The sequence below is a fragment of the Nicotiana tomentosiformis genome, chromosome 4 (assembly GCF_000390325.3).
Source record: "Nicotiana tomentosiformis chromosome 4, ASM39032v3, whole genome shotgun sequence".
Classification (NCBI taxonomy): domain Eukaryota; kingdom Viridiplantae; phylum Streptophyta; class Magnoliopsida; order Solanales; family Solanaceae; genus Nicotiana; species Nicotiana tomentosiformis.
In genome coordinates, this window is record NC_090815.1 from 83,160,013 (window position 1) to 83,168,568 (window position 8,556).

Genomic DNA, 8,556 nt, shown 5'->3' on the forward strand with positions numbered 1-8,556 from the left:
AAGCGAGAGTGGGTGACTCTCAACAATGGTCCTAGTAGGTTCAAAAAAAAATTATTAAAAGTGCGGTGCCTAAGGATTTCGAGCCAGTAGTATGGTTAAGTATTTGAGCTTTTGGAGTGGATTATGAAAGGTGGCTTGGAGTGTTCTACATTATCGACGGTCTGCGGTGTGGCATTTCAGAATGGGTGTACTAGTTGAAGATGCAAATATGCGCATAAGGAGGGTATGAGATGGTTCGTGGGTTTTGGAGACAATGTGGTCTCGTGAAAAAAGGTCACTCGGGATGAGTTCGGATTTGGGTTCATGATGTTTTGAATTGAGCTATCATTATTTCTAGGGCAAGTCCCGAGTAAATTAGAAGAAGTGGCTCGGTTGGTAATGGTTGAATCAGCACGGTTATGGCAGTAGCCAGTCTCTCCAGCGTGAAGTTATACATGTAGTTTGTGGTTGTACACTTGGGCTTGAGCGCCACCACAACATGGTTGATTTGGGAGGTATTCGATTCGTATGACTTTGTTATGTAAAGGGATTTCCAGAAGAGTTATGGCAATTTAGTTTACGACATGAGGTTGTATTTTCTGCGGTTTGGGAATTAGGTTACGTATTGCATTGGTTCTTATGAAATGGGCTAAGTAAAAGGTTTCTATATGATGAAGTGTTTATCCTATTAGTGGATCAGGGGTTATTATGGAATTCTGGTAATCTCACGTATTGGCATGTTAGGTGCAGCGAGCGGCATGGGAAATTGGAAGCCGAGGATCAAGGTTACGGTTCGGTGTTGAAAAGAATGTCATGAGCTCGGATGATCAGGGAAGAATTCGAATGTTTAGAGTAAGTTGGTATTGTCTTTAGCGTCACCTGAGATTGGTGTCCTGTGTAAGAGGCTTTGTGTATTGATTTATGGCTCCTTGATTTGCTTTACAGCATTAGTATGACCGGTGGTATGGATGTGCAGACTTGTTACTTGATGCGGAGGATCGTGGGAGTGTATCCCATGGAAAGATTGTATAAGTGTGACATGTAGTCACTTGATTGATTAATGATTTAAAACCAAGTATGGAGATTGTGGTACTATCGCTAATGTGAGAATTTATGCCTGAAGGGCGCTCGGTTCTTTTGGTTATGGAATGTGGAAGTTTGTTCCGGATTTGACGGATGTTCTTATGTGTCGTGAATAGGTCATTGTGGGTCTTTGAGAGGCTATTTAGCCAAGCATGGTATGATCAGAATCGGTTGAGGTCTGTGGATGGATCTAAATGTGAATGTGGGCTATATATCAGGCCGGTAGTGCTCATCTCAGCATAGCATTATTTTCGGAAGGGTCTTCGGGCCTTGGATGTTATTCTTGTCGTCAGTTATCCCGTGTAATCTATATTATACCAAGCGGGTTGTGAGGTGGTTTGATTATTCACACTCGTATTGAGATCCCGTATGGTTTATGTATTATGTGAACAGGATGGCTCTTGAGATGTAGGTCATATATCACACTTTAGTTGTGCTTGAGCTTTGTAACGCGTGATGCTAACCGTCTCCCCAGGATTTGTATTATGCACTTGGCGTGCTTATGGTTGATATTTGGGCATTTCGTATGTATGAGCGTTACGGCTCGATATGTGTTTTCTTTAGATTATTATGTGTGGATCGGGTGGCACGCCGCCACGGGTACATGGTTGGATCGGGTGGCACGCCGTCACAGATATGTTGATTGGATCTAGTGGCACGCTGCCACGGGTATCATGATTGGATCGGGTTGCACGCCGCAATGGTATCATGTGTGGATCGGATTACACGCCTCAACAGTGTGTTATTGAGTACAGTTTCCCATATCTATTATTGCGTGTTTTGCTTCTCATTTCCTGAGTAAGGTTCATAACATCCTTTTGGTTGTTTAATTAGTTACGTGGGTTGAGTAGTTCTTTCCAGAGTTCGTTTTTCCTTATATATCGCCTTCGAGTCTGTAGCTTGTTGGCACATTGTGGCATCATACGAGATTTTTGGCAATGTCTGAGGTGGCTTATTGCATGAGCAACTTGTACTGGGTGAGACGAGATTATTGGACCTGGGATCAGTGCGATTAGATTTATATGAAGCATATTAAAGTGTAAATATTGTTATTTAGTACAGAATGAGGTAATGGTTCTTGTCGGGAGGAGAGACTCTATAAATTGTGATTCGGCAGGTGGTTATGAGTTCTACACATCCTCTGTCGTGGCAGTATTGCAAGAGTTGGAACAGGACTTATATGGGTTATGAGGTGTGTTGTGAGCATCGGATTCGTGGGATTTCGGTTGTTGTTATCAGCGGATGTTATTATGGTCATGTAAATTATGCGGTGCATGGTGTGGATTCCGCGAAGGTACGCAAACATGTATTGGTGCATCGTGTAGTGATTAATACGGTGTTCGTATGTTGGAAACAGACCTGGTAGAGGATTTTAGATGATGGCTCTAAGGCTTATTTGACTAGATAAAAGGGAGGACTTTAAGGTTTGCTCGAGCAAATGTGCTCAACAGGGTTATGGTAGCATGGCTAGGTGCACGAGGGGTTAAACAGCGATCTCAGACAACTCCAGAGCAGCTCTTAGCACGTTCGCGGACGAACGTATGTTTAAGTGGGAGAGAATGTAACAACCCGACCGATCGTTTTGAGCTCTAGCGCATCATTCAGTGGTTTGAGACCCTGAGCAGCTTCACTTCAGGTATTATGACTTGTACGCGTGGTCGAAATTTAATTTCGGAAAGTTCGAAGTTGATTTGGAAAGAAAACAATTTTAATTTCGGAAGCTTTAAGTTGGAGGAATTGACTATAGGGTGATTTTTTAGTAAACGACCTCGGAATCGGGATTTGAAGGTTCCAACAGGTTCGTATGATAATTTTGGACTTGGACGTATGTCCAGATCGGATTTTAGATGACCCGGGAACGTTTCAGCGCCTATTGTGGAAGTTGGCATTTTGGAAAGATTTCATAAATTTGGGTTGGAGTGCATTACAATGCTATCGATGTCTGTTGGGATTTCTGAGTCTGAGAATAGCTCCGTATGGTGATTCCGGTATTGGGAGCGCATCCGGATATGGATTTGGAGGTTCGTAGGTCATTTCAGGGTCATTTGGCGAAAGTTGGAACTTTGAAGGTTTTTTTGAAAAGTTTGACCGGAAGTGGACTTTTTGATATCGGGTCGAATTCCGATTCTGGAAGTTGGAGTAGGTCCGTAATGTCAATTATGACTTGTGTGCAAATTTTGGTGTCAATCCGAGTAGTCTAAATACGTTTCAGCGCATTTTGAGTGAGTAGAAGAAGTTGAAATTCATAAGTTTGATTCAATAGGTTTTGGGTTGCGATTCTTAATTTTAATGTTGTTTCGGGCATTCCAAGAGTTCGAGTGAGTCCGCTATATGATTCTAAACTTATTGGTATGTTCGGGCGGGGCCCCGGGGGCCCTGAGTGTCAATTGGATGAGGCTCGGACCAAGTTGGAAGCTTGGAGTAACAGTTGAAGCTCCCAGATCTATCATAATCGCACCTGCGCTTGGCCAGCCGCAGGTGCGGGATCGTAGGTGCGAGCCACGAGCCGCATAAGAGAGAAATGGAGGGCAGCCCAGAATCTGCAGATGCGGAAGATTGGGCACACCTGCGTGAGCGCAGGTACGAGAGACATGGTCGCATGTGCGGCTAGGCTCGTAGAAGCGGCCCTCCTTGTCCGCAGATGCGGAGCCCGGCCATGTGAGGGCAAGGCACACCTGCGAGGCATTTGCTGCAGGTGCGGGACCGCAGATGCGGCCCAAAGCACCGTAGGTGCGAAAGTCGCTAGGCAGTGAGGGTTCATTTAATACGGGACTTAGGCCATTTTTATCACATTTTCATTCACTCATGGGCGATTTCAGAGCTTTCAAGGAGGGGATTTCGACCTAGCTTTGTGAGGTAAGTAATTTCTACTTAATGTGAGTTTAATACATAGATTATGGGTAAATTTTAACATGAAAATTGGTAGAAATTGTGGAATATTGATAGAAAACCTAGAAATTGGTATTTTTGGATTTTGACCACGAATTTGGACATGGAATTGGAAATATATTATATAGTTGAGTTCGTGAGGTTATGGGTAATAGTTATCTTCGAAAATTTTCGGAATCCGAGCACGTGGTCCCGAGGGTTGCTTTATTGATTTTTCGAGCGGAGTTAAAAATTATTATAAATTGATTAATTATGAGATTTAGAGTACATTTTGATTAGGTTGCATCTTAATTGACTAGTGTTGAGCGGCGGGCATCAATTTGAGGTGTTAGAGAAGCTTTGGAGACGGTTATGGAATTTCGGAGCGAGGTAAGTCTCATGTCTAACTCTGTGAGGGGAAAACTACCCCTAGGTGCTGTAATTGATGTTTGCTACTTATTGCGGGGGCTACGTACGCACGAGGTGACGAGAATCCGTACGTAGCTATATTCATGTTATTGTTCGGGTAGACTCAGGCTCATGCAATGCTATAACTGTACAATTTGAGTTGTCTCTTGCCTATTAGGTTCCTTATTATATGTTAAAATTTGAGACTAGACTTGTGTAGAGCGGCAGACTCGTTATTGTAGAAATCGGATGAACTTTATGACTTGTCACAGAATAATTGTACTCCTCTTACGAATTTCCCCCGCGTTACGCGTTCTCATCAAAGAGCTTTCCCCAAAGCTTTCCTAAAACTCACCTATCCCTTCGTGAGTGGGGTCAAGGACCCGTCAAAACTTTCTTATTCTAATGGGAGCAGGCCGTTCGCCTTGGCAGGATAGATACATTTATGGTTTGTGTCGTTCGACCCTCGATAGTGCGCACAATTTATGGGATTGGGTCGTTCGCCTCGGCAGGATTATATACCACACTCTCTTGGAAGCGGGCAGTTCGCCTCGACAATTATATATATATATATATATATATATATATATATATATATATATATATATATATATATATATATATATATATATAATAGATGTATCTATAGTTATATACCAGATTATGATGGGATCGGGCTGTACGCCTCGGCATTTCTGTAAAAAAATCCTTCTAGGGAATCGTGTGTATTAATTGTACAAAGGACCAGTGTATCTGGGAGTTTTCCTTATTTGAATTATGGCGACCCATCTGGTGAGGTCCATATATATATATATACTCCGGGGGAGGAGGTGACTGCTAATCGAGAGTTGAGTTTATTGTTGAGAGGAAGATTGTACCACATATTTATATTTGTTTAATTCGCGTATTTATTTTTCCCCATATCAGTTTTACTTCTTACTGTATTTGCCTTATTGGACCACTAGTAAGCGTCGATGTCGACCCCTCATCACTACTTCTCTGGGGTTAGGCTAGATACTTACTGGGTACAAGTTACTTACGTACTCATACTACACTTGCTGCACATTTCTGTGCAGGTACATATATGTCTAGAGGCCATGTGAGAGCAGAGGCGTGTATACATGCGGGGACCTAGGTGAGCTGCATTCCATTTATCGACCCGTAACCAGCAGAGTCTCCTTTAGAGTATTTACATTTTTTCTGTCCAATTTGTATTCCGGACAGCTGCTGTATTTTATTTTATATTCCTAGTTAATGCTCATGCACTTGTAACACCGGGTTTTGGGGTGATTATGGGGTGTTCTGTATTGAATTTGTTAAAAGTATTATTATTTACTATGTAAATCCCCATTCTTTACTATTTAAATTGAAGAAAAAATATGATTTCAAAATTAATAAAATGAGAACTCAATTAATTAATTATTATTGGCTTGCCTGACAGTGGTGTCCGGCGCCATCACGACTTTTATGAATTTTGGGTCGTGATAATTATGTTGTGATATTTATGCACATTCGATTTTATAGGAGTGGGTATTGAAACGCATGCAGCGAGATAAGGTAGGACTTATATGCGTGTTGCTAATACGGAAATTACTTGCTTAAGATGCAGTTTGCTTAAATGCAGTGACTACAGGCCACACCACCAAGTCAAATTGATTTTTCTCTTGTAATAAATGGGGCGCTTCAATTTTTCTCTAGGCTATCAACTAGTATGGTAAACAGTATGTTTAATAATTATATCCTTGTCTGTTACAAGGTTTGGCAATCAAAAATTTCAACAATGTGCTTGGAATCGGTTGTAGTGTTACAAGATTTAATTTCAATTTACAATGTTAACTACCAAAGCAATTTCCTAGTAGTATAACAAGGATATCCACGATACAAAATCATGTCTGCAAGATTTTCAGCTTAAAGAGACATACCTTATCTTAAGATAGACACCAAATCTTTCAATTTCATAGCAAAGTCAGCATGTCATCTCAATACCATATGCAATGGGTGATTATTATCAGAAAAATACTCAGATAAAAATGACGGTTGTGGGATTTGAACGCACGCCCTTTCGGACCAGAGGCTAAATCTGGCGCCTTAGACCACGTGTGTTTGGATTGGGTCACGCATTGCAGCAGATTTATGTTGGGAAATGATCTTGTGCTTATTTAGTATATTTTGTTTCTCCTTTGTATGATGGGTTCATAGCATTGTGCTTTGAGGTGATACCTTTTGAGCCGGCGGGACAGTTCTCTCGTTTCCATTCTTTCCCCCAGTGGGTATATTTGAGCTATTGTTCGTTGGTGCACGGATGCATGGTATAAGGCAATAGTGGCATTAGTATGACGGGTTGGTCGAGTAGTTTGTACTGGATGAGGTGAGGTTGTTGGACTTGAAATAAGTGCCATCGGATTTGATTAAGGTATGTTTGGGAAGAATAGTGTCACAAGTCAGCTTATATTTCTGGCTATAGTTCTTGTCGGGCAAGAGAGCTCCATGACTTGTTGATGTGATGAGTGGTTATGAGTATATGCGTGTTTCTTTCATCATTGACAGTGTATGGAGGTTCGGAACAAGGTTTTAGTTGATATGAGGTTTGTTACTGTGCCAGATTTGTTATTGAGCAGCTATTATGGTCGGAAGTTATTACTATAAGTATTTGAGTTATATGGTATATCATGTGACTATGTCTTGGAATATGATTGTGGATTGATAAAGCTTGTTCAGACTTGTACAGCGCGTAAATGCGAGAATCGGGTCTTATAGTGAATTTCACATGATGGAATTTGGGCTATGGTTGATATATTAAGGTTGAAGAAAGAATCTTCGGTTGGATTCTGTTGTCAGACTTATGTGGATTGGGTTGACGTGGGACCACCCATGGGTATGGGCATGGCGAGTTTATACAGTGATTTGGTGGCCTTGATACGATTCTTGGCACGTTCGAGAACGAATGTATGTTTAAGCGTGGGAAAATATAACGACTTGACTAGTCGTTTTGAGCATTTGCATTCAGTTCGGTGATTTAGGGTCTTGAGAAGCTTCAAATTATGTGTTACGACTTGCGTGTATGGTTGGTTTAGGTTTTCGAGCGGTTCGGGATTGATTTGGAAGAATGATTCTCGTTTTAGAAGCTTTAAGTTGGAAGAGTTGATCAAGTTTCACTTTTGCGTGTTTGATCAAGTTAGGTCCGGATAGTGATTTTGGACTTGGGCGTATGCCCAAAATTGGAATCGAAGATTCCTAGGTTGAATTGGCACATTTTGGCGAAATTGATGTAATAGCCTAGCAGTTTAAGAGTGAACTTTTAAGTTATTTTTTTAATATTATAATTTCTCATTAAGTTCTTATAGAGATAATAGTAATTATTTATTTTATATGAGGATGTATAAATGTATATCTACGTTTAGAAATAATACTTATGTATTGAAAGATATAATATATGAGACTATTAAGTACTAATTAGGTAGCTACGGACCAAACTCATATTACATATCATGGTTAAGCAATTAAGTGATTTTGGAGGATATAATGGTGAAAAGTGGGCCAAGCCCATTCATTATTGTTTCCTCACGTAACCTAGGGTGTAATTAAAATGAATTGGAATTTTGGAGATATAAGGAAAGAACTCGCACAAAGAAAAGAAACCGAGAACCAACGACGGCACTCTTCACGTGGAGATTAAGATGCCAATTGATTTGGTTTTTGTACCCATTCATTATTCTAAGTGATATTTGGGAAAGAAACAGTTTTAGCTACTAAGAATTGTGCGAAAAGAAAAAAGCTAAGAGGCATCAGTTTTTGCTACAACTTTGATAACTACAAGTTACAGGTTTCAAGGTATTTTCTTTACCTTTGAATTACTACCCATGGATCATGAGTTATTCATAAAGATAAATTACATATAAAGTATCTATAAGATTGTAATATTGAGATATGATTTTACCTTCACGTTTATAATTTAAAGCATAGAGTGTTGAGGTTTAGCTCTAATCCTAAAAGTTAGGAATATTGAGATTTGACCCCGACTAACATTATTGATATCGTAATTAATATTTTGGATAGATTGAGGTCATTAGAGGCCGTTTGATTGGTTGGTTGGACGTTGCAAGATTGAAAAATTTTCCGTTAGCGAAGTAAGTGAGACTTTAAGCTTTGATACTTGCTTTTTCAAAATCCATTTTGAAAGTATATTTTTTTTGCATGGTCCATGTGTTGGGACGAGCG